This window comes from Ambystoma mexicanum, chromosome 11 (genome assembly GCF_040938575.1).
Source record: "Ambystoma mexicanum isolate Mex_15411 chromosome 11, UKY_AmexF1_1, whole genome shotgun sequence".
NCBI classification, from domain to species: Eukaryota; Metazoa; Chordata; class Amphibia; order Caudata; family Ambystomatidae; genus Ambystoma; species Ambystoma mexicanum.
In genome coordinates, this window is record NC_090934.1 from 1,270,750,665 (window position 1) to 1,270,778,208 (window position 27,544).

Sequence of the window (27,544 nt, forward strand, 5' to 3'; positions counted from 1 at the left end):
CTGAAAATGAGTTGGGTGTCATCAGCATAGCACTGGAAAGTTGAGCAAAAAATGGAGATGTAGTAGGCGAGAGTTCCCAAATATTGGTTGAAAAGCCAAGGTGAGAGGTTGGACCCCTGGGGAACACCACAGGTGGAGAGGGGGATAGAAGATAGGAAGGACCCAAGTTGTACCTGGGAGGATCGATCAGAAAGAAAAGAGGTCAGCCAGGACAGAGCATGATCAGTGATACCCAGGTTGTCACAGAGACGATTGAGCAGGGTGGTATGGTTGACCGTGTCGAACGCAGAGGAGAGATCAAGTAGGATGAGGACAGAGGGAATGCTAGAGTCGAGGTTGGAGAGCAGGTCTTCACGGATGTTCAGGAGAGCAGTTTCCGTGCTTCTGGCAGCTATGAAGCCAGATTGGTGGTCGAAGAGGGAGCCAACAGAGTGGGAATGAAGATTAAACTGAGAGATGGCCAGCTTTTCCGGAGCTTACCCAAAAAATGGAGTAATGGAAATTGGGTGATAGTTTGCCGGACATGAAGGATCAGCAGTGGATTTCTGTGACATGAAGGATCAGCAGTGGTTTAGGGTAATCATTTTTGTAGGGGGTTAAGGAAGGGGGCTGCAGGGGCCTCCCCCCACATATATGTGCAGTAAAATTGACCTGTCAAAAAAACAAATTCGACTAATTCTCATTCAAGCAATTATATTCGATGTAATCAACCCAAACCGTGCAGAGGTGCTAAGGTGCACTATACAAATTACACATAAAATACAGCATGTGTAAGAAACATACTGAGTGAATGCCTGCAATGACGTTACTAATTAATGAAGCTAGTGCTTCTGGGACATGTAGTCCTGTGGTGCCTGTATACTTTGAGAAGGAGCAAGCATTCTGGACTGTGCTTAGGATACCTAGGCATATACCGATAATACTTATCATAAAAGCCTATATGTGGTACGTGAGCTGCTCTTGGGTGTATGGTGGCTAAACCTGGAACAGAAGGAAGGATCTGGGAATAGAGTGGCTGCAGATTGCTGTATTTTGCTGGACCTGTGCAATTAAGATTGCGCCTGCAATATGATGGCAGCGCCTCACATATAGCCTGTCAGGCTAGCAGTTGTGCACGTGAAACTGTCCTCGGACAACTCGGAATATAAGCCTACAGGTAACATTAAATAAAACAAAACATATTGACTTTGTCAATGCTTGTGTTAGAGCTAAATTGGCCTTCCTGGAATATGAATGTACCAGTTTCTTGAGTTCTGCACCTGGCACATACACGCCTGACCTTCCACCACACAGGTATCTATCTAGCTGTCATTTCCGCGCACAGAGGCATTGTCTCTGGTCAAATTATTTTTCAGAAAGCGAAGCCATAAATCATATTGACATTTTGAATATGAGGGGCTGTCGCAGCTTGACCGCACTAGGAAGTGCAGAGCTTACTCCCTCCCTGCACTGTGAAGACACACCACTCAAAGATGGCAGAGCCGGTGCGTTCAGCATTCGTCATAACCGCGTCTGTTCCGAGCGCAAGTGAATGCGGAAGCCTGCTGTAATCAGCGCGAATGTCACCGCGGTAATAGCTGGCGCCTAATAGAGTTTTAATGCCTGTTATTTAGCATTGTCGGAGTAGGCCACGGCCATACCTCTCTGCTGCTCGCCTGCAAGCCCTTCATCCGGCAGGAGCTGGCCCGGAAGCATGATTGCTGGCTTGTGTATGCAAAATGTAACACTGGTGCTGTAACATATCTGCACGTGTGCTGGCTGTGGACTTTGCCGTGATAGTATATAATGTACCCATTAGGTATATATAAGGATGGAGCCTAGGCAGGAATTCGTGCAGGGACAGAATGACACAAATTATCTTGTCTAGGAGCAGTAGACAGTACACTAGCAGACTGGAGAGTTTATCTGGACACATACAGCTTCACCGGAGTAGAGAATGAGTACATTTGAGACAAAATGATGAGTCATCGCTCGAATTCCATAATCCCAGAGAGTCCACAGCAGTCAAAGAATCCAGCCTGCAGGAGGCACAGAATACGGAATTTACAAACAAGCTGGGTAAAAAGGTAAATGAGAGAACAAGGGTACAGTTCGCAAATGGCAAGAGTGTTATGGAGGTTACGTAGCCATCCAGAGTTCAGTCAAGGGGTACCTGTTTTGGCTGTGGTGGTCACCGAGGGTGCAGCTTCCAAGAACAGAGTGAAGGTGCATGTTTTAGATGTGGAACGAATGTCCTTCTTGCAAATATTAAGGGGTCTCCAGCGATCTGAGCATGGTCTGGGAAGAGCAACGGGAGAGGCTGCTATGCCTTGGTGTGTTGGGGTGTGGGGGTGAGGGGTACCCAAGTTGGGAATACTACAAGGAGGATAAGACAAGTACAGCATGAGCAGAAAGGGCAAGCAAGGAGATAGATGTTGTATGGACGAGAATGAAGCATAGCAGGCATATGTGGCATACAGGGCACATGCATATTAAAATGTAAAGGAAACTTGTGAGCAACCTGGCATATCCTGGTTCACCTTATATGTTGCTATCACTGGATACCTTGAGACTGAGTGTAGGGGAAAGAAGGAGGCATTGATGAAGCCAGATATTGTTCCTCGAGCCCCTGGGTATGCCTCCATCCATGCTAGGTTATGCCTAGGAATGCATATCATTCAATCCACGTGAGATTGTGTGCAAGGTCTATTTAGAGCATAAGAGTGATAGTCTCCTTGGGTGGCAGCTTCAAAGGGAGTTGCATATTGTGCTTAAACCATATCAACAAGAAGACGTTCTGATGGCTGATCGCAAGAATGAGAAATTTGACAGTCTGGTGAAGACGTACCACAAGGTTTTCAGAAATCAAATAGGGAATCATGTTTCCTATTGTGGGATATGTAAATTATAAATAAAGGCTGTGCATTTAAAAATGCTATGCAGAGAAAGGTGTGATACATGCTGTTTATTAAACTTGTTTCTGTCTTGAACTTTTACATAAAACCTAGAATAAAGTTTCCTTGTGTGGAAGGAAGAGTTGGAATGTATGATATTAAAAGGAAAAGATGGAGGCTAGTTGGAGCAGGAAGACATATGGGGCTGCTGACACATACACTGAACTGTGAGACAATAAAGAAAATGTTTTCTGTTATCGCCAGCCTGCCACCCCTGTGTCTGCCGTGGACATAATACTGGCAATGAGGATCTTGGATTGCCTCACCAGCCCCAGCAATTGCCTTAGCTTGCAGGATTGTAGATGGACCCAAACAGTTGCAGAATCCGGTTCAGTGATACTCCGTGTTGCGAGAGCGCTGCACTCTGTTGGAATCAGATCCCCAAGGGTGGACGGAGGTGAGTGGACAAGATGCTCATCGGATTGCAGGGGGATGCAAGCCTGTTCCATGTGGCCCTGTGTTGTGGTAGCAGTGTGCGCCATAGACATCGGACCCATATGCGGCACAGCGGTATGTAATGTTATGTTATGTTATTTTGCATTTCTATAGCGCCTTATGTACCATTGGTATGATCTCAAGGCGCTGGTAGGTTGAACGCCCTCAGGAACAGCAGTTCAAGTCAGTTGAGAGAGAGAGAGATTCATAAAGTGCGGGGGCGCACCAGGTATGTGTGCAGGCAGTGTGGTTTTTGCATGATACCTGCTTCTTAGCGGTAGGTGTGTTGCTGAGGAGATCAGTTGAATGTGTTCAGTCTGGAGGGTTGACAACCAGACTGAGTTATGGCTGCATTAGGCCTGAGGAGATGCCATAACTAGCCAGTGTGTGCTAGCTAGCTGTGTTTTATTAGGAGGATGGGTGGTTTGATGGGTCATGTTAGAATGAGAACAGCTTTACCGAATGTGTCATAGTACTGCTTTGTTCTAGTTGAATGGTGGTGTATAGGAGAGAGTAAGCGTAGTAGTGTGATATTGTGGTAATCAGTGAAGTGTATGCAGTCAGGTACAATCTACCTACTAAATTTAACTTTTAACATAGTGACGCCATTAGGGTACATTCAATGTTGTTGGTGATACTATCTTAATTCAACTCTAATACAGTGACTCTAATAGGGGATGCTTCTAGGTTGAACTTTAACAGTGACGCTATTGGCGCACACTCAATGATGTTGGGAATACCGTCTAGGTTCAACATTAACACAGAGATGCTATACGGGTGCGCTTTCTAAGTTCAACTTTAACACAGCGACGCTATTCGGGCATGCTTTCTAAGTTCAACTTTAACACAGCGACTCTATTAGGACGCACTTTCTAAGTTCAACTTTAACACAGCGACTCTATTAGGACGCACTTTCTAAGTTCAACTTTAACACAGCGATGCTATTTGGTATGCTTTCTAAGTTCAATTTTAACACAGTGATGCTATTAGGGCATCATTTTTAAGATTAACTTTAATGCAGTAACGCTATTAGGGCACACTTTCTAAGTTCATCTTTAACACAGTGATGCTATTAGGGTACAATTTTTAAGATTAACTTTAATGCAGTGACGCTATTAGGGCACACTTTCTAAGTTCAACTTTAACACAGTGACGCTATTAGGGCACACTCTCTAGATCCAACATGAACACAGTGACGATTTTTAAGGCACACATTCCAAGTTCAGCTCTAACACAGTGACACTATTAGGGCGGGCACACTCTCTAGGTTCAACATTAACACAGCGATGCAATTAGGGCACACTTTTAGATTCAGCTTTCACATGGTGACACTTTCTTGATTCAACTTTAACACACTGATGTCATTGGGCACACTCAATGATGTTGGGAATACCATCTAGCTTCCATATTAGCACAGTGATGCTATTAGGGCACACTTTCTAGATTCAGTTTTAACACATTGACACTATTAGGGCACATGCTATTTATCACAATTGTGTCTAAGTGTGGCACATGCTGTTATTCACAATTAAACTAAGAGTGGGACATGCCATCAATCACAATCCAACTAAGAGTGGTATATGCCATCATTACCGTTCAGCCAAGAGTGGGTCGCGCTAACATTCACAATTCCAACCAGGCGTGGGATATGCTAACAATCACAATTCAACTAAGAGTGGGATATGCTATCATTCAGCGTTCAGCAAGAGTGGGACGTGCTAACATTCACAATTCCCACCAAGAGTGGGATATGCTAACAATCATAAGAAATCACAATCTGCTGCGAGTTTAATAATGCTATAAGGGCGCGCTTTCCAAGTTCAGCTTTAACACAGTGACGCTAATAGGGCACACTTTCTAAGTTCAACTTTAACATAGTGACGTTATTAGGGCACACTTTCTAAGTTCAACTTTAACACAGTGACGCTATTTGGGCACACTTTCTAGATTTAACCTCAACACAGTGGCACTGTTAGGGCGCACTTTTTAGATTTAGCTCTAACACACTTACACTATTAGGCATACTCAATGATGTTGGGAATACCATTGTGATTCAGCTCTAACACACTGACACTATTAGGCATACTCAATGATGTTGGGAATACCATTGTGATTCAGCTGTAACACAGTGACGCTATTGGGGCACACTCAATGATGTTGGGAATACCGTCTAGATTCAACCTTAACACATAGATGCTATAAGGGCGCGCTTTCTAAGTTCAGCTTTAACACAGTGACGCTAATAGGGCACACTTTCTAAGTTCAACTTTAAAACAGTGACGCCACTAGGGCACACTTTATAGATTCAACATTAACACAGTGACGATCTTAGGGCACACTTATTTGATCCAACTTTAACATGGTGACGCTATTGGGGCACACTTTCTAAGTTCAACTTTAACACAGTGACGCCACTAGGGCACAATTTCTAAGTTTAATTCTAAGATTGTGACGCTATTAGGGGAAACGTTCTAAGTTCAACTTTAACACAGTGACGCTATTAGGGCGGGCACACTCTCTAGATATCATTCACAAGTCTATCTAAGTGTGGGTTATGCTATCCTTCACAATTCCTTTTAGGTGTGGCATGTAATATCATTCACAATTCTATCTATCATGTACAGTACCAACTAAGTGAGCTATATGCTACCAGTCATAATTATGTCTAGATGAGGTACATGCTATCATTTACAATTCCATCTACGTGTGGGACATGATATCATTCATGATTCCATATAAGTGTGGCTCTTGGTAACATTGTTTCACCTGTCTTAGTGTGAGGCTGGTTAATCTTCATCATTGTCTCTGGGAGTGGCACAAGTTAACATTGGTAAGTATGTTAGTATGTTATGCAGGACAACATTTACAGTCCAGCCTTGAATGGATTTAGCTTAGTGGTCAAATCTCTCAAGGTGTGCATGGTGTGAGTCTATTGCAGTTTATGTTAAGGAAAGATAAGGTAGAGTGGCGGGGGCTTTCTGGAGTAGAGTGATTGCTCTACACCCCACCCATGCCACACTTACAGTTTTGTTGGTGTCTGTTCACTGCTGGCTTCACTGGCTTCTCCTGCTGACACCTGCAGACACTTTCTGGAGCCACCATTGCAGGAGCCGCCCTTTGCCTTGGGGTCCTTAGCCGCAGGGGCTGCCGGGCAGAGGGCTGCCCCGGGAAGGTCAGTTTTGACCAGGTGAATGTACCAATCAGCGCAGGTTGGAGGGGGGAGGGTGGGACTGAGAAAAGGCCAGACACAAGCAAAGGACTACACCCCACAGACTGCACCCTTTGGATGCAGCCCAGACCAGAAAAAACGGCCTCAGAAGCCAAAACAAACACTAGACAGACACCAGATTAGCACACAGTGCTCACCAAAAAATATAAATACATAAATGGTTAAGTAAATAAATAATAAAATATTATAATTTGAAAAAAAACACTCACACCACTCCAAAAGAGTGCATAAAGCAGGCCAAAAACAGATTACAATCATTGTGAAACTACTCACTCACAATCAACCAGCACCTGAGGTTGATTCCAGACTGGAGTCCCGGCCACATCCTTCCACATGGCTCACCACAAAGCAAATGGAAAATGGCTGCTGAAACCAAGCCACAAACACACAAACACAGCTGACTTTTCCAACCGTTTGCAAGTGTGGAGGGTGGGACTGGGAAAAGGCCAGACACAAACAAAGGACTACACCCCACAGACTGCACCCTTTGGATGCAGTCCAGACCAGAAAAACGGCCTCAGAAGCCAAAACAACTGTTCTTGAGGCTTGTTGTGCGTTGCCTGTGTGCATGTGTGGCAGCCATCTTTAAGTCAAGCAGCTCGCCCGGACAGCCCATAGAATAGTGCTGAGCCACCATTTTGAAGTCAGGCGCGGATGGCCATATTTAGCCCAGGCAAGCTGGTTCAGACATTTGCTTCAGAATGCAAAATTAGCAAACAACTATGGAGCGAGCCAGTACACCACTGTTACTGACACTGGTTTGGAACATGCATAAGGAGCACAAGGAGGTGCATTGAGAGGCATAAGGAGATTTGTTAAACAAGCGTGAGTAAATAAGTGCCAATACAAGACATGATGAATGTTCCTGGGCCACCAACCTTCTTGCCTACTACTGGAGAGCCCTTAATAAAATGGCAGGATTGGAGAGAGGGATTTCTCAAGTACCTACATTTGCTGTTGACAGGAAGGACTCACTCCTGTACCACTGCGTAGGTCAGATGGGTCAGGCCATCTCTAGAAGATTGCCAGGCCCCCAGTGGCGAACGTAGATGGCTTGAATGCCTTTGAGATAAGTGTGACAAAGTTGGATAGACACTTTATCGTTAAAGAGAACAAATTCTTAGCTAGGTATTTTTGGGGAGCGGGGGGCGATCGTTCCAGGCCCTCAAGAGAATCCGGACGAGGCAGAGGCATAAAGGTTTGTTGCAAGTGGTTGGGAAGCCCATAGGAGAGAGGAGGGTGTCGATATAAGCTGCCCCATTGTCAGCTTATTATATGTTTTATTAGTACCCGGCGAGAGTCAAGCAGAATGCAACACGCATTCTGATTGGCTCTTTAGTGCCCCGGTCACGTAGATCTTGCAGGCCAGGGTACTAATATCAATATACCCCTCGCAGCGGGGGCATTGCCGAGTCAGGTAATGCCCCGGGGCCTTCGTTAAGTTATAACTACAGGTCCCGGGGCCTTACCTGACTCGGTAATGCCCCCGCCGCTCGGGGCATATTGCTTAAGTGTAGATTGCGCTAAGAATGAAACGCCATGTTAGAAAACAGTAACCATTTTGGAAACGAGGCCTAGCACTGTGCTCCAGCTCGGATGGTAGGGCTGGGCCCAGACCAGAGAGATACGTGTGTGCATGCAGGGTCGGGTTGTAACGTAGGCAACAGTGAGAAAGACCAAACCTGCTGAGATCCATAAACCTTTCATTGTTTCACACTGTTAGCATTTGTATCTTAGAAGGAATGTGCCCTGCAAGGGCATAAGGGGACCGAGAGCACCCTGCGAAGAGGTATCACACGAGAAGAAGGGCATGAGCCTCCGACCTTCACCAGTCCAAACCCTAAATTATAGTGCCCAGATTCTCTCGTCCCTAGACCCCAGCGTTCCAGTCAAACCGGTCAACCACTGACCATAAAACTGTGAGTGTGCTAAGCTATTACAAAGATCACAGCAGAAAGGAGAGTTTGCCCCACCTGGGGTCCCTGTGATTTGTGTGAGGTGTCAGGGAGGGAAAGTACCCGGTAACACATTTATTCTTGGGTGGGAAAAACTGGAATGGCGCTGACGTGTCTGGGATCGAGCAGGGGATTAGAGTTATTGTGACCTCGAAAGTAGCCTCTGCGCCCATTTCTGCAGTACCAGGTGCACATTAGGGGACATATTGGAGATGTAATGAATTGGTTTTAATTGGCAATTAGGAGCTCGGCACTTGATAACGTTTGAAGAAGAATCCCACGTGGAAGAAGATGAGCAGATGGGGTGGGAGGTACAAAAGTAAATTAAAAACGTACAATGAAATGAAACATATTCCGAGAAACACACAAGATGATTAGCCGCATCCAACACTCAGTTGGACCGCTTTATTTGCACATTAATGCGAAGGGGATGAAACAAACTGAAATACATAACAAAAACAAAAGTATCTCCGAAATGAGAAATATTCCGAGGAACACGCACTCGACCAGTTGCCGTCAACACGTAAAACTAAATTAAAAACCTACAATGAAAAATATTTTGTGCCATAGAAAACATGATCAGGTGCACCCATCACTCAGTAGGCCCGCTTTACTTGCATACTAACGTGAAAGGGACAACACAAAATGAAAAACATAACGCTGTGAAAAGAGAAATATTCAGAGGAGCACACAATTGATCCGCTGGAATTAACATGTGGCAGGACCGCCCACACATGCGCAGTAGGGTTGGAGTGAGAAAGCAAAATTAAAAATATTCTTTGAAGTGCACAATGTGATACATGTCGTCGGGCCGCCACATATCCACGCGCAACAGACTCGGGGGGACAAAAGGAAATAGAAAACCGGCCATGAAATAAAACATATTCTGCAAAAAGCACAAGGTGGTCTGCTGCATCCAGCACACAGCAGCGCAACCATACATGTGCAGTAGGGTTGGAAGGGCAAAATTAAATGAAAAAAAAACAGGCAGAAAAATGAAAAATATTCCATGTAAAGAACAAGAGGATTGGCAGCACCCAACATGCTATAGAGCCATCATACCCCTGCAGTTGGGTGTTGAGGGACAAAATGAAATTAACGAAATAAATAGTGGAATTAAATATATACAACATAAGAAGATCCTCTGCATCCAACACAAAACTTGTCAAAAGATTTGAGAATGCCAATGTTAAGGTCACACCTGTTATTAGGCACAAAACATACAATACAACCAACAAAAGCACAGCTGCAGCTTTCGTCTGTTACACAGTGTGCTGCTTTTGAATGTTCCTTGTTTGATCTTGACTAGAAATTATATGCAAGAAATTGAGTTTAAAGGGCAAAGGTTGTTGGGAACGTTGGCTGTCGCTTCCCGGATGATGCCTAGGCGTGCTCAGGGTCAGCTAATGCTGGCTTGACGTCCCCCCTGAAAAACCACCCTCCCCCACACCAGAGGCATAGCCAGGATTGTCTAACAAGTGGGGCCTGAAACTAATGTGGTTGGGTCCACCGCAGTGACATTGACGTCTATAAATGCTCGCACAGTGATGCTGAGTGGCCATTTACAGAATTTGAGTGGGCCTTACCCGCTCAGGCCCTACCCTGTCTACGCCTCTGCCCCACACACCACAAAGGCAAAAGCAGAGTGATGTGTTGTTGGATGACTGGTGGGAACCCAAAGCTCTAATGTTGAATTATGTGATTACTGCTATTGATCCTTGCAGCATTTCCCGTTTGTGTCCAACGACTTGCTTATTCTTAATAGGGAATTGTTATACTTGGGAACTGGTTGTTCTTCGATTGCGCAATGTGTTTAGTTTGTAATGGTAGAAATCTGATTCTTTTTAAGTGCCAGTGAGGGGGAAAGTTACAGTAGGCAAAGTAACAAGATATTTTTTTAGAAGAGCACCAGATAATTGGAGTCATGACATTGATTGCCATAGCACTTGAGTGCGGGGGAGCATAGTAATTCTACTAATGGATCTGTGTACAGCGAAATCATGTATTATATGCACTTTTAACACAGTGATGTGCGCTATCAACAACTGAGATTGCATTTAGTGCAGTGTATGTTTTAGAGGTTTTATACATAGCAGCATGAAAGAAACAGATTGATTGAAAAATACATGCGTATTTAAAAGAAATAGAAAACAAATTAAACAAAAATAAAAGTGAATAATAAAATAAAATGTGAAAATGACTCCTCACTGCCCTTTCTCTGATTGCAGAGAGAAGTGGGCCTGATTTTAATACGTGTTTTACAATGGCACAATCCCATAGGAAAACGTTTTGGGAATCAGGCCCTGTGTTTATAAAGTAGGCTGTGCTTAGCCCGATGTGAAGGGTTGGAGCTATGAAGGAATAGGAATAGAAAGAGAGAGCGGGCTGGGGGTATATTTTGGGTTCGGAGGGTGCAGTTGTGTTTTGTGTTACCCATGGCTGTTGCTAGGTCTGGCAAAGATCCGGAGCTACACTAATGTCGGGACCAGTGGGATTCTATTGGGGGCTACAACCAAAAGGCCCAGCGGGCTTGAGCTATAGCCCCCTCAGACCCCCCAACCCCCAGCAATGGCTCTGGTGTTACCCATGTTCTTGAGGGACTGATGATGTTGGTCATCCATGGCGATTAAGAGCGATGCTGGTAAAGATGGCGGTTGGTGTCATAGGAAGGGATTTTCTATAGTGCCAAATGGTAAGCTATGGAATGGACTCCCTCAAGTCGCAGTGTGTTTAGACTTTATTACAACTTATCCCTTAGCAGGGGGGGGGGTGGCCTTATTCAAACTGTGATCTCATGGGCGTCCTAGAATCCCTGGCTGCAGAGGAACATTAAAGCAGTGTGCACCTGGGTCGGCCATCGAACTTTACCTTTGGCTTCTGCAGGCTAGCCTGTCCACCAGGGGTCAAGTCCTAAAAATAAAAGTGGGGGGACTCAGGAACAAATGCAATGGGTTGTGACGTTGCCATAAATTAGCATATCAAGGTGAAATATGCACATTTAATTAAATTAGATTTACATAACCTCCCAAATTGAACATGACAATTGGCATTTGCCTTTCATACAATCAAGAGACACACAAAATCAAGAGAAGATATTTTGTCTAATAGTGTTTTTGAAAATGTTAAAAAGTGTGCATGTTTTAAACTCCAAGAACCATACACATGTTTTCCCTGGAACATGCAGTACCAAAATGGGACATTGCACCTTTAGTTGTTTGTTACTTTTCATCTTGTTATAAAGTTCAATGGTGAAGTGTGTGGGTCGACTGTGGGTCGATCCCCGAGGTCGGCTTTAATTCAGAAATGCAAGGAAGACATTCAATGTTTCTCATTTTAGCGGAGGTGGGGGGGGAGGGGATGAGTCCCTTCTCTGAAAAAAGTGTGTGGACTGCGTCCACCCGCGTGTACCCTCGACTTGAGCCCTGCTGGCCAACCTGGGGAGAGCCTAGGCGCGGGGTCGGCCATTCTGCAGCGATCTTGAGAATGGATAAGAGAACTGCTTGCTCGGGCATCTGTTCCAGTCCCTATCTCACTCTGCCCCTATCTCACTCTGCCCCCTAACTTACTTTCATATCAGGGCCGTTTCTTTTCACGGTGCCCTCATCCCATGATTTGTTTAAAATCCCCCCACTTCTTCCCGCCCTTTTATTTCCCCTTCAACTCTCCACTACAGTGCTCTGAAATGGCCCAAGAGTTGAGGCGTGGCAGACCCTGAAATTATCCGCGACTTTGGGTGGAGAAGGGGGACAGGGAATTTACTATGAAAAGAAATCGATTTAAGTCTTCGTTCTCATTCTAGAAACCTTGATTGTATTAGAAAGTCATATACATTTGCATTTTGTCCTTATCCAACGGGGGTAATTGGAGGGGGTCGTTAGAGCATACTATTCTTGTTCAAATTGCTTGCTTGTGACACGTGGGCAGGCAGTTCCCCACCATTGCCTCCACTACCCACATCTGCTCCCCACAGTGTTGACACATTTGGGGTTAAACTACAACTCGCACCTGCTCATTGGGGTTCACGGATGCTCTGGCTATCATTATTTTATAATCAATGTGAGTCTGAGACGACAAGTCCCGGGGCTGAGCCCTGGCAAACACCCCCACACATTAAGCACGGAGAACGCATCTAGAAGCCAGGGGAGTGTGTGTCCTTTTCCTTTTAATGTAGACACAATACGCTTCTGCAATTGCCAGACCACAGGCCCGTCTTTTTAGCCTTACGAGAGACACCAAGAAAGAATTGAAATGCCATGGGTTCAGAACTCTACTGCAACTCAATGGCGCAGATTTGAGGCACCCAAAGTGGGTGCTTTATTGATAGTTGTTTTCCCTGTTATGTATCCCTAATTCCTGCCCACCCTCTTGGAGCTGTATGAAAGAGTTATGCCACAAATTAAGCACTGGCCTGAAGACAAGTTTGAGGGTAATGGTAACAGCTCCAGTATTTCTGAAAACTCAATGTTTTACCACTCCAACAGAAATGACACCTTTCAAACATGAAACTCATGTTTAACACTCTCTTTTGTGTGGTGGTAATTACTGCCACACATAAAAATCACTGCATGCAGTAATTATCACATGTGGTAATAGCACATTTTCATGGAGTCCAATGGGACTCCAAAATGGAGAATAGCATTGGGTCTCCATGACTTGTAATGTAATAATTGTCAAATATAAATTGATTAACAATGGAAAGTTCAGATTGTGCTTGCAATCTCACGGTTCGTACCCTGCCCCATCACAGTCTGGAGTGGGCCTCATTATAAGTTTGGTGGTATTTCTGCGTTATTACCATTAGCACCACTTGGTACCGCAGATTTACAGCAGGATTAGAACTGGTGGGAGAACGGTAAGTCCCCATTTTTGGAGTCCATAGAACACCATTGGGATTTCAGCAGAATTACTATGGACAGTAATTCTGCCGGCGGTAATTTGGCTGATTTTGGCAATTTTTGGCAGTAAGGTGGCAGATTTACCTCCACCTTTCAGCTAGAGGAAACACCTCCACCTCACCACCAAACCTCTAGTACGGCAGTGTGGTAAAGCGGCAGTAATGCAGCGGTAACGGAATTAACACTGCATTACTGCCATTTTTTCTGCATCCTGGTGCTCATAGTTTGGCCCATCGAGAGGTATTCTGCACAGAAGGTAGGGGCCGACAGAGAGATCGAAATGCCTGAATTTTCACTTAAGTACTGGATAAAAACGGGAAACGCTGGAACTGTACCAAAATATCTAAAAAGTAAATGGAAAATAAATTAAGTAAATTAAAAGATACATATGTAAAGAAAGGTTTGAAGCCATGTTAGTCCAGTTTTAAACTCTCCTGATGAGTAACAACAAAACACACACTAGACAATTCTATCTCACGGAGAAAGTCTTCTATTTATGAGAAAGGATTGTACAATGTGAGTTCTGTTTTTACTCATTAGCTCAGCAACTACCATCTGATGAAGAAGTCTATGGTACTTTGAAAACGTATGCATTGTACCATCCTAGCACAATATTTCAGTCCAATAAAAGGTATCAAAACCTGTATTTTGTGTAATGAGCAAAAGATGGAAGGACACACTAGCGATAACAAATCAGGACTCCTTTGCAGCAACCGAGTAATGGCATACATACCCCCTACCCCATTATATACCCCACCCTCTACCTGTACAGCGTTCTGTTGCTTTCCAGCTGGGCTTGCACTGTATATCACCTACCTACGTACAAAGGGATAGTGAATACTCAGCCCTCCTCTCAACATCACACTACTGGATATGAGATGTTGTGCTGCTGTGGAGCCTGTTTCCAGGCTGAGCGGGGCCTAATTAGATCATCAGATATGCCTGAAGGGTGCTGCAGGACTCGCCACTTTCTCCCACGAAAATAGCAGGGGTGATTCATCCAAGTGACACCACTGCCTCCAGGAGCGCCCTATATTTGTAATTGACAAAAACGATCTGCTTCACAGCTTTTATTAAAGGTCAAGTTCAACAAAACAGGACATATTTTTAATAACTCTGTCATTCTTATATGACACCGACCCTGCAAATCTACCCTTTTTAACAAAGACTATCACAGTAAGCCTATGCGAATGCTATCAATGCACACTTAGTCCAGGTGTGCAGCATGCAGCTGTGTGCCATTGTATGCCAAGCTTTCCCATGTGGTGCCATATGATGCCATTCCCTTCATGCCAGAATGCCTTTTGATGCTGTAATGCCTTGTCATGCATGTCCATGCCTCATATATTGTCAGGCTGTGCCTGTTATGCCTCTTCCTGTCCTGTTATATATTGTGGGATGTGAAGGTGTGTCATGTTTTGTCAGGATATTCTATGCCAGGGCATGCAATTAAGGTCTGAAATCAGTAGGCAATTGGCTGGGTGCCTCCCTTCCCACTTCGCACTTAGATTCCAAGCTCTGTGTCTCTGAGCTTTGCATGAGTTTACGATAGAAAGCAGATGGTCAAGCACAATACAATGCCATTGCTCCACCAAGCTGGTAAAGGATAGACTACACTTCTGAGAATTGTGAGGTGTGCGGCAGCCCAGAAACGGTTGATCACTATATCATAGAATGCAAAAAGTTTAGACTTCAGAGGGAATTATTAATAGCCAGGATGAGTAGCATCGGGGTGTCAGTGAAGAGTATATCTGACGTGCTTCACCTCACAAACGGGTCAGAGGATAAGCAGTGCAGGTTCCTCCTTCAGTATGTTAGGGAGACTGAGAAGTGGGAGGAGCTTTAGCCGCGGTGCGCGGCTGACAAGGGTGACTAACGGCGAACATCATCTCTGCAGATGGAAATCAATTGCTCTGGCCCTTGATGAGCCCCCCCCAACAAGAAGACAAAGAAGAGGGAACAGTCTACTTTGTTCGGCCGATTTGTTATGCTAGTCTGCATGTAACTGTATGTCAATTCCCACTTGCAAAGTATAAATATGCCCAATATTTGCCATTTTGTGTTGTTTTACTCAATGACATTCGATACGCAATGCTGCACGGCGTTCCCCTGAAAGCCCAGAACATGCAAACTGGAACATCCAGACAGCGTGAAATGCTACAAGGCCCTACCGATAGCAGATGAGTTCTCAATGAACAACAGGTAATATAACACAGCGTAACTCTAAAAAGGATATTGTAAAACATGCATGTTTGGTGATTAGGATGCCAAGCGGTGGGTCACCCGCCCCAGCCTACAAGGACTTACAATCCTGAACTCATCTCACCTAGAGACGATACATCTTGACATCAGCGAAATAAGGCTTCTGCTTTATCCATAGGTTGACGAGAGACGACTGAATATGGAAACCCGCTCACCCGATCAATTCGATGGCCTAATCAAGGAACACATTCAATGTTACCCGCTGTTCCAGTGCCAGACCGAACTTCCCTCCAGGTGCACGGCTACACCAGCCCAACATGTGCCAGAATCACACTGCCCACCTAAGCGCCTCGTCCTGCCCATCTCTCCCCCTTGGAATAGCATACTCGGTGTAGACACGGAAGGTGTTCAAGTTATTAAAACCATATTTCTCCTTTCTGGCACCACATTAACAGGAAATAGTGGGGATACCCCTTTCGTGGTGCAGCTAAGGTGGGGGTTCAATACAGATACTAAACAGATATCTGCAAGAGCTGCCGGAAATTATTTTATAAAACTGAATTGAATCTTAAGTTTTCAACTGGTGGTATCCCTAAAATGGATATCCAAATATAATTTACCCTTTCCTAGAGTCCAAATGTAAATATAAAAAAAACTATATTTGGTCAATAATTATAGTCAAAATGTATTCAATACAGAATTCTGTGGAAAACATATTTAACATGAACACTAATTCTAATGTACACAGACATGAATCCGGCACCAACCTACTATGCCGGCTGGCGACAGCTACTAAAAACAACACGTCAGAAAAGCTTGTCCTAGGGAGGAGGGTGGCTTTGAGGTAGTCCATTGGTTCCTTGGACCCGCGCTAATTGAAAATCACTTGTCTGGTCTGGCCGTCCCCATTGATTCTATAGGGGCCTGCTCTATATCCATGTAATCCCAGTGTGCACAAGTTCTTTTGCAAGGAATGTGTCGAGAAGGCAGCTAGTCCCTCTGCCGGCTACCTATCTCCCCGCCGCCCCCTCAACCCATGCGGCCCAAATGTACATATAGCCTTGAGGCAAGATTATGTCGGAAGGCCAGAAAAGCGGCTGATTCACCCTTCTCTGCCCTTGAGACATTTCATTAAACTTGTTATCTACTTAATGTTGCTTATAAACTGCGGACTATGTGCATGGGCCCCGAAGCGCTATGACTATATGTGGAGGGCGCAAAGGAGAAATAAATTATGCAGAGAATTACTTTACATCTGTATCATTGGATTTTCCCATGGATGGAGATCTATTGCTTTGTTGCCCTGGAGATAAAATGGCTGCCTCTGGCCCTGCTCGTTTCACCCGAGGAATACACAGTGCTGGAAATGGGGATGGGGGATGTTCTCACCCTCCTCAACAATCCCTCCTGTCGGTCTCTCCCCTACCCCGCTAAACATTTGCCTCTCAGAAGATCAAACATGAACACGTCGAAAATAACACAAGAGAAAAGCGCTTCCAATAGTGTTGCCGGCAAAGTATAAAAGGCGCCCTACCGGTTGAACCTACAAAGCTATATTTACGTATTGGGCCTCATTACGAGTTTGGAGGCAGCCATGGTTGTCTGAATGGGGAAATAGCGGGCCATTCCGACCTTGGAGGGCCCAGTATTTCCCCATTCAGGGAACACAGACCATCCCCATTCCCATCTCAGCCCCCATAGGGCTCAATGGGAATGGGGAGCATGCTAACAACGGGCCTGTTAATGACGGGCCCGTTGTTAGCATGCTGGGCCGCAAGCGGGACCCGCTAAGGACGTCTGGTAAAACCAGACGTCCATAGAGGGTCCCACGAGCGGCCCTCGTAATAGGGTGGTAAGGGGTTAATGGCTCCGGCACCTTTACTGGCGCTGTTAACCCCTTACCGCCTGCCTCGTAATGAAGCCCATTGTCTGAAGACCACAATCCTATCAAGCGCTTTCGCAATCGCCCTGATCAGATTAACAAATGGTCTTGCGGGTGTCTCAACCGTGGTCCTAATGACCTGTTTTTTGGATCCAGCTTTTGCACTTTTTAAAGCAGTCCAAACACATCTAGGGCCTGATTGACAGAACTGTTTTATAATGGCGCAATCCCATAGGAAAATGTTCTGAGAATCAGGCCCCTAACCAACAGAAGGATGAAAATAAAAATATTCAGATCCGGGGGGACATTTTTTGCCAGATCTGGAAAAATCCAGCCTAATGTAAGCACCTGCACTGCCTCCGCGCACTTAGAGGTTGTATCTGTAACCGTACAGTCCCCTGCCTCTGCACTACCCAGAGCCGGCTCCGGGCAGCACTTACTCGGAGCAATGCTGCCCTGATTGCACTTCCCCTTTCCCTCCCCCTGGCACTTCTCCACTCCCTCTCCCCCCTGCACTTGCACGATCTAAATGACACAAGGCCTAGTAAGATCGTTTCTTTTGTACTCCCTATGTCTCCCTACCATGTCTTGTCGCGCCTAGAATCACTTGTGTACAGGCACGTTATAAATGACTCATCGTATCATATCATACATAATAACCGCTTGTCCTTGGACCAATATGTGAAAGTGGGCCACATGCAAGGTAAATATTAGCTTTAGGGAAGGGACCGTTGATGTATGCAACCTTGAGGCAGGACTGGACTGGGAACCAAAAGCAACACTGGAAAGTCTGTTGGCGAAACCGGCTCACAAAATGCACAGCAAAATGCACAGCTGATTTATTATTCAGCATAGCAAACTAGCCCAATACCCTAAAGGGGCGTCTGAGGGGTATCCCCAGCCAATGTAGTTTATGAAAACATTGGATAATGCAGTGCATTTTGGCAGCATCATTTTTAATATATATTTATAATGACACAATAGCCATAGATTTTTGAGTACAGGTCATGACCACAAAGTGCACAATGATCCGATACAGTGAACAACAAGGAGTGCACTGAGAGACTCAATAAAAAGTAGAAAATGTAGCTTTTTGGACACCAAATACTTTTTTATTTTATTTTAATTGTTACATGGTTAATTAAATCACCCTTTGACAAACAGAACATACACATGCACAAGAATAGAAAAATCACATGTAATTCCTACTTTATAAAAAACGAGTTCAAAATTGAAATTTCTTTAACATAAAATAAAAAAGAAATTAAAATAAAATAAAATAACATCAAATAAGACAGCACATACTTTATGTACGCTTGAATTAAAGAGGAATAACTATGGATTTTTTATATATTATTAATCCAATCCCATGTACTCAGTCTCTTTTTAGTGCTGTCTGATCTGCACTGGAGCTCCTCTTGAGTGGACCCAATAGGAAATAGCACCCCATCACACCAGTTAACGAAAGATATAATGGGGCCCGAAGAACTTACATCTTGTTGATGGGTAACCATTTCATTCAAGTCATAAAAGAGAGTATCAGTTTCCGCGGTCAGGATTCTTTGGAATAGGATTAAATGATCCACATACCCCTGCTAAATAAGGATGGGATTCCCAATTCAGCAATCGTTCCATACTCAACTCTCAATCATTTCATAAAAAAGCTGGGTTCTTAAACCCTAAATTGGTCATAGCTGATGTGCTGACCTGCATCATTATCAACGTCGTCCTACGTGGCAAACTTCGGGAAGCGGGATTGGCTCTAAGTGAATAACTAAACATAGGTGGTATATTTGTATGAAGCAACAGAGAGAAATAATTTGATATTTAACATCAGGTGGGGCAGCTAAGCCCTCCCTTCAAAATGGCCACGATGAATGCACTAAATGTACGACGTCCCATTGGTTACACAAACTATAGAACCCCAACTACGTGGTCCTCTACAATTGGTTGGCTTCTAACCCGCGTCAATAACTTTCTACGTACATGAGCAGCATGCAGATTGAACAACCAACCAGGTGCAGGTGAGCTTGTCCTGATTCCAGCTTCCCACCAATTAAAGTACACTCCTTCACCACCTCAATGTTTCAGTGTCAATTAGTGTTTGAAGTTGGCCTTGAGTCTGTACTGTTCTCTGAGATTTTCTAAGGAGTATGGGTACTGTCTGGCTTCCGTGCGTAGGTGTGATCTCCTCATGCGTCCAACTTTCTTCCATCACGTGACTGGACACCACGATTTGAGCCTTTTTCTTGTATTTGATTTTATTCCTCAATAGTTCTCTGATGTCTTTTGTTTTCACTTGACCTTCTTGAACAGGAGCGTCTGTTCTTTCACGTCAATTGTATCTAATGTTAGACAATTTTAGTTCTGATAAAACCTTGGTTCTTTGGTTCATCCAACTCCTTAGCTGAAATTTATTCTGTTTAATTCAATTGCTTTTGTAAATGTGACACTGAATTGAAGCTCTCCTCGTTGCTCAAGACTGTTATATATGTAGTGGAACCTTCATTCTTTATTCAATCTATATGTATCTATGAGGTATATATGTATATGTTGGCGCTTGCCGCAATCTATTTACTATAAGCATTTGGCTAGCTTCATGATTGCTTTGCTGCTTGCGTTTCATTGCATCTGTACATGTTTAAACTAACTAAGTATCTTAATCATGCTTATGGCATAAATCTCTTTAACTGGATCTCAAGATATCACTTATCTTCTGTACTTCTTCATTCTTCAAAAATCGTCTGCCTCTCTGGTCTTGTTATCTTCTATAAATGGAGTCGATTCAGTTTCGTATGACGTCACCATTCGTCCTGGTCATTCAGTTTCTTTGTTTCATTAGGAATTGCATTCAAATGGCCATCATATTGGGCCTCATCACGAGGTGGGCGGAATGGGATTAACGGCGCCGGTAATGATGCTGGCGCCGTTAATCTCATTCCGCCCTATTACGAGGTTCCCTCGCAGGACCCGCTCTGGACGTCTGGTTTTACCAGGCGTCCAGAGCGGGTCCCGCTAGTGGACCAGGAAGCTAACAGGCCCGTTGTTAGCTCCCTCCCCATTCCCATTGAGCCCTATGGGGGCTCGAATGGGAATGGGGAAGGACCGGGTTCAGGTTCCCTGAAGGAGGAAATACTGGGCCCTCCAAAGTTGGAATGGCCCGGTATTTCCCCATTCAGGGAACCCGGACCTGGACACGATTTTGGAGGCAGCCATGCCCTTGCTAAGGGCGTGGCTGCCTCCAAAGTCGTAATGAGGCCCATTGTCTTGGATGTAGGTATGGTTTCCTTAATGGATACTTCACTTCCCATATTCTCTTAGGTATAGGTATTATTATGGGTACTGCACAGAGTCATTGCTCTTCTTCTTGCCTTCTGATTGGTGTAGTATATGTAACATACTTTGGTTCATACTAAAGTATTTAATGTAGGTGGGGTAGGTGGAGTAGGGGTACTTGGCTCCTCCTCTACACTCCCCCCTCTGGGTGATTTATCGACCACTCTCACATCGTCTTTTATTCCTAGACATCCTGGTCTAAAGAAATACCTCTTAGGGATCCATATTTTTATGACTCCCTTCAAGCATCCAGCTGATTTCACTTGCTCATCTTTGTTCCATGTCATGCGCATGCATTGTCCACTTGGACTGCAGTAGATCCATCTTCCCACATATTTCGTGTGGTCCTTTGGATACAGAAACTTCGTTCCCTCAGGTCCATGGATGCTAGACTTCACAAAGTCTCTGATCTCTTCACCAATCAAGTCTTTAGGCTTCCATCCTGGTTCAACATTGATAATGATCTTCATCCCTATGGCTTTCTTTGCTGTCTTCTTGCACTGCAAGATTATTATCTTAATCACACAGAATCCAAGCATCACTAATAATAGCAAGGCTCCAAGAAATTTGAACATATCTGCCATCCATTGTGGAACCCATGAGAAAAGATTTCCAAACCAGCTGTCATCAGGAATATCTTCTACTTCTTCGATCATTTGACCATGGAGTTTCGTCAGCATGTTAATGGCCTCTGTCAAAGTTCCATTCTCGTCATTGTGAGAAGGTCTAAATGTGCAACATGATTCTCCAATTTTGGCACAAACACCTCCATCCATGGTTGTAATCATATCTAGAACGTATCTGTTCTGGAGAGCCGTTAGCCTTACAGCTCTCAGTTCTTCTCTGATTGCATTGAATCCTTTTATAGTTGTGTTAATTGTCTGCAGCAATTCCCATCTGGTGATTTGTAACCACTTGGTATTTGCTCCAGTCTGGATTCTTGGCATAACGATCATTGTGAACACTGATAAGGAATGGCTGAACAACCTGGGTTCATACGGAATGGCATCAAAGGCTTCTATTGATTTAGCAGAGAAGTAGTTCTCTCTCTTTGTTCGACTAATCAGTTCCACAGATATTCTTTTTCTTAGATGATCATCTGCTTTTGGAAAATTGTCAATGTTGAGGTCACTTTTAGGAATCACCAATGCAGGACCATTGTCATTCACCAATGTGCAAATTCCTGTGCAAAGGAGGAGGGAAAAAACAGAAGGGGTATAAGTGTGAAAGTGAGGGAGGATAAGGGGAAGGGGAGGGAAAAGAGGATCGTAGGGAAGATTCCAGGGAAGGGGAGAGAATGAGAGGTGGGGAAGGTTTCAAGGTGGGGAATGGAGAAGGAGAGATTTCAAGGAAGTGCGGAAGGAGGAAACGGTAGGTATAGAGCGGATTGAGAGAGGTAAGGAGTTCCTGTGCAAGGGGGCTAGGAGCTGAAAGGAGCGGAAACGTGAGAAGACACATGGGGAAGGGAGGACGGTGAGAAGGAAGTGGTCGGCTGCATAGAAGAAAGTTCACCAAGTCTTTCTTTATCTCTCTGTCTTTTTCTTGCAGTGGCTAAGAACGGCCATATAGATTCTGCTATCATCTCTGCACGTGATTGTCTTGTGAGACTTGTGCTTGGGCTTCTTGTCACTGGACCAGGTGTGTCTGCATGCATTATCTGTTTGGGCCCAACCTTTGTCAATCCCTTATTTTGCTTGTTTCGCCGACCCTGTCTCCGGCGTTCAAAAACAGTGTTTGAAACAAGTGTTGTGTGTGATGTGTTTCAATCTCAAGTATCTGTCCATTTTTTCCAGGGACTGGAATGACTACGAATGACCTGGGTTGCTTTGTAGTTGCCACGTTTACCTTTTCCTTCTGCTCAGACACATATATAGGAACCTCTGCATCATGTGCTCCTATATAGAAAGCAGTTCTAACTGTCAGTGAAAGCAGTATTATTATGAATACAATGTATGTGTAAACAATACAGTGGTAGGTGATCTTGCAGCACCTGCTTCTGGGGCAATGTGACCGTCTGTCCTCTTGGGGCAACACAAAATTGCTGCTCTGGTTGCCCATCTCAATCATTTGATGCTAAGGAAGGAAAAATACTTCTTTAATAACAATGCATTTTTAGATTGCTTCTGGAACTTGTTATCTTCTGCAGCATTCTTCCTCAGTCAACTGGCTGTTGTTCCTTTATCGTGAAAAAAGATCATTTCTGCGAGCTGCTATGAACTCTGCTTCATTAACCAGTTCCCAATCGATACCTCAAATCTGCTTCAGAGCAGATGACATTGTAGCTTCCCTGTCAGCATGAACAAAGTTTTAGGTTTTATCACTTCCTCGATCTGTCCCTCGGAGGAAAGTTGCTATACAGCTCTGTGGTTTCTTTCGGAATAGATTGCTACCTGGATTCTGATACCTTCCAGGATCACATTCAAATTTGTAGTATTTCTTGGCTCCTTAAGAAATGACACCAAATCCATGTGTCTTTCAATGAGATGCAGATATTCTTAAATTAAATGAAAGAACACCACACTGGCCAGTCTATGTGTTGCGTCAGGTGATAGGGGCATTTGTGTTTTCCTCACTGAACTCAGGCAACTTCAAAAACTCTTCAGTGATAATTATGAGCAATCTTCTAACGATTTTTTCGATGTCAGTTTTACCAAGAAAATCTGGAATGTGACAAGTTCTCTCGACCAGTGACAGATACATACGTAATACCAACTCAACATACGTAAGTAAATGTCTAGAAAGGTCATCACTGGGTAACACCATGAGTAACTCCGAAGAAGAGCTCTGTATGGAATGAATAAGTATACTGTATTCTTTTCCAATTGCTGTGTCCACAATCAAAGTTTGGCATATCCTTATTCTTTTTACTTACAACTAGAGTCACACGGTCAACCCATTCTGTCTTCACCCGGATGCAGTTTAACACAAATAAGTCAGAACCACTTAATTTAAGAAAAAATATTTATTCCTGCTGCTAAAATCCCTACAACTAATTTAGACGCCTTGCAAAGAGAATCTTACTGTCCCTACAACCATTGTGCTTTCCCTAGAGAGCACTGATGTAATGCCTATCTAGTTGTAGGGACAGACCAGGACCTCGCCCTATACTCTCTCACTGCTTTCACTAAGTACTAAAAATCAGTGCACACCTTTTGGAAGTCGATTAATCACCTTTTTGTTTGTATCGCTTCAATCTGTGTCTTATCAGTTTCTCAATCAGTTAATTTTCCACAGCAATTATGTCAAAACACAACCTTGTTCTTAGGTTGTTTAGTGTCTATCTTAGCTTTACACTAACCTAAAAGATGATTTAATGGTACCGAGCATACATATAAATATTGTGCATCTTGAAGGTCAGGTAATCACCCTGAACCATAATGTTGTCTACTGGTTTCAGAGGATCTTATACCCTTTCCGCTTTCTTCAGGACAATTAATATGACATTAGATCATCATATACATATCACAATAAAAAAGACAATGGGCCTCATTACGAGTCCAGCAGTAGCCGTGCCGGAAAAACCGGCAGGCTGCCGCCGAACCCGAAATAACATTCTGCCTCCGTGATTGCCGGAATCAGAGGGGCATTACAACCCCAGTGACCTGGTAATTCCGAAGGCAGAATTCAGTAAATCCCCATTTCCAGGGATACCATAGGACTCCATGGCGATTGCGACAATGGAAACATCGGTTCTGTCTATGACAGAGCCAGTGTTTCCATTTCCGCCTGCAGGCGGGTAGCATTACTCCCGCCAGGTCAGACCTGGTGGGAGTGACACCTCCTGCCTGCAGAACTCAGAATCTGCCGTACGGAAACAACGGTGGCGGCGGATTTACCACCACCATTGTTTCCGGACCGGCAGGGTCATAATGAGGCCCACTCTCCTTGTTTCTTGTCTTGATCTCCGTTCTTTCTAGGGAGAGCGTCTCATGTTATTTTCTAACAGACGTCTTGTTTCACTTCTGAAAACCCTAAAAGGGAATACACATGAAGGGGCACCATAAGTGTCTCTCTCTAATAGGTTCTACACTTTAGACATCTCTATGTTGCCAAGTAGGTTCTTCATTCAGAAAATACTTACCAGTCTTCTTTGGAATCTTGGCCATGTTCATTTTTCATGCACTATGATCTTCCTGTTGTTGCGACTGTTGGTCCCACATACCTATGTTGATAAATGGGCCCAAATCAGTGTGTTTTTTAATTTCTATGTACCCCGGGATAGGCCTCCTGCCACTCGACATATATGGTTCTTACCCATTCTTAATTCTGGTCCCCCTTCTTTGGTTTCGACTGCAGGCTCTGCTTTTAGTGGCACGATACGGGATGTGTCTCTTCCCTCTACATGATCTTCTCAGTATAGTGACCTACGCGAAAAGATATTGTCATGAGGCATTTTGGTTCTCCTAATTTGATCTTGATTTAGTAAATCCGGGTCATTAGTTAGCATTTCTGCATCATCCCCCATCTTAATCCAAGGCAACTACACTCTCCAGCACCAGTTCGTACCAGTCATAGCGTTTTCAGATGCACTCTCCTTGTTTTCTCCCACTTTCTGATGGTGTCTGCCATTTTGTAAGCCATTATTTAAATATATATGGTCACGTGATCCAAGACCCACGTGATCACACACTCGATTTTATAATTCGTCTTTTATCCTCCCTCTGAGTGCATCCAAATGAACTATTCACTTCTACCTGCTCGATAGTCACAAGTACATGAAGTGGTTTAAAGCTTTCATAATTTTTGTCACGGATTTACTGTTCGTGGTGGACATGCTTCTTCACCCTGCTTTCTGGGTGCTGTAGTTCTAATGCGCAGCCTTTCTAAGAATAACGTCTCGGTTGTTACTCAGGACTTTATTTCTCCTTGTCTCACATGGTACTCATGATTATGATGTTTACCAGTATGTACCGTCACCTGAATGCACTAATTACACATCAGTGCATCTGTATGTTCTTTAAATTTCGAAGGGCAGCAATTGTATGGCTTCCTGGGTAAGGTAGTTTATATTTCTATTTATCCTTATTCTTATCAAGGCTTAAGTGTGCATCAGTCCAAAACTAATACCCTTTTTCACTTTTATTATCAAGGCTTTAAGCATGCCTCAGTCCAAAGTTAATAACCTACTATGGCTTACACAAATGCAAATCTTCTTTTACTCTGCAACTAGGATGAACAGAGTGTTCGATATGTCCTTTTACCTTTTTATTTACAGCTGAAAAGGGAATGTCCAAGTCAAGCCACAGTCCACTAAAAGTTCTTCAAACTTTCCACTTGTCGGGTTATGCGTCCTTCTTCCTCGTCATGAATCTCGTCTGCACGTGCTGCGGTTCTTCCCGGATGTTTGTAGCTTCTTCACGGTGGGGTGTAAGAAGAGGTGCTCTCCGGCATAGACCTTTGTGTCACCCAGGAAGATCCAAGCTTGCCTACCCTGCACTTGGCATGACATCCTCGACAATGAAATGACCGTGAAAGCGGGGCTAGTCCCACTTTTTCCTTGTGTGATTACGAATCAGGATCTTATCACCTGGGTAAATTCTTGGACGTATAAATTCGGGAGTTTGGATTGTTGAAGCACCTCCTTCTGTGTTCTGTACTGCAGTACACCCTCGTCTCTGCAACTGTCCTGAAATCACAGAAAAACTAGATGTTAAACAGTTCAAGTAGTTTTGCAATTCAAGCCCTAACACTTCTGACGTTGGCTGAGCATCACTTCTAACTCAGGATGGAGGCATTAAAGGCGTTCTCATTCTCCTGCCAGTCACAATCTCGTGAGGCGTAAGATGGTGGTCAGAACCTGGTTGGTTCCTTAATGCATACAATGCCAGTGGTAGGCAGTGTAACCACCCTTTTTTCAAAGTAAGCTTCAACTTAGATATTCTTTCCTTTAACAGGCCATTGAGCTTTTCATAGATACCATTTCCTTGCGGATGATAAGCTGAAGAAAACTTGTGTTTTATTCCAAGCAGCAAGGTGATCTGCTCGAAAACTGTGTTAAAGTGGGGTCCATTTTCCAATCTCATTACTTCACACACCCCCCATCTGGGAAACACTTCCCACACCAAAAACTTGGCTGCACAGGTAGAGTCTGGGTGCGTACATGGACCTGCCTCTATCCATCTGCAGAAAGGACATACTACAACTAAAAGGTATCAGCATCCATTACAAACTTGTATCATGTCAACATAGTCGATATGCAAGTGCTGAAAAGGGCCATTGGGTTTTTGGATCACCCCCTCACTATGCTTAGTGTATTCCCAGCCATGAACTGCTGGCAATTTACCATAAAAAATGCAACATGTTCCATTGGGTTTGGTACAAACCAATCCTCAGCAATGGTTACAGCAAGATTCTCCCTAGTTGTATGTGCTGAGTAGTGTAGCTGTTCTAGCGCTTTCTTTAATAAGGCTACAGGCATTATGGTTTACCAGTGCTGTCTTGTCACCACAATGCTTCAGAGGGGTTTAAAGAACACCCTCTTCACTTCCACAAGTTCTTTTCTTCTTGTGGTTCCTCATCTTGGAGCTCTACTATCTTTGTTTTAGGCATATGATTGTATCTCTCATCCACATTTAATATTACAGTCATTCTTTCATTCACATCAATGGTTTGAACATTCATCATGTCTGTATCTGCATTTGCTATGTGCTTGGCTTCGGCCTCTGCTGCTTGATTTC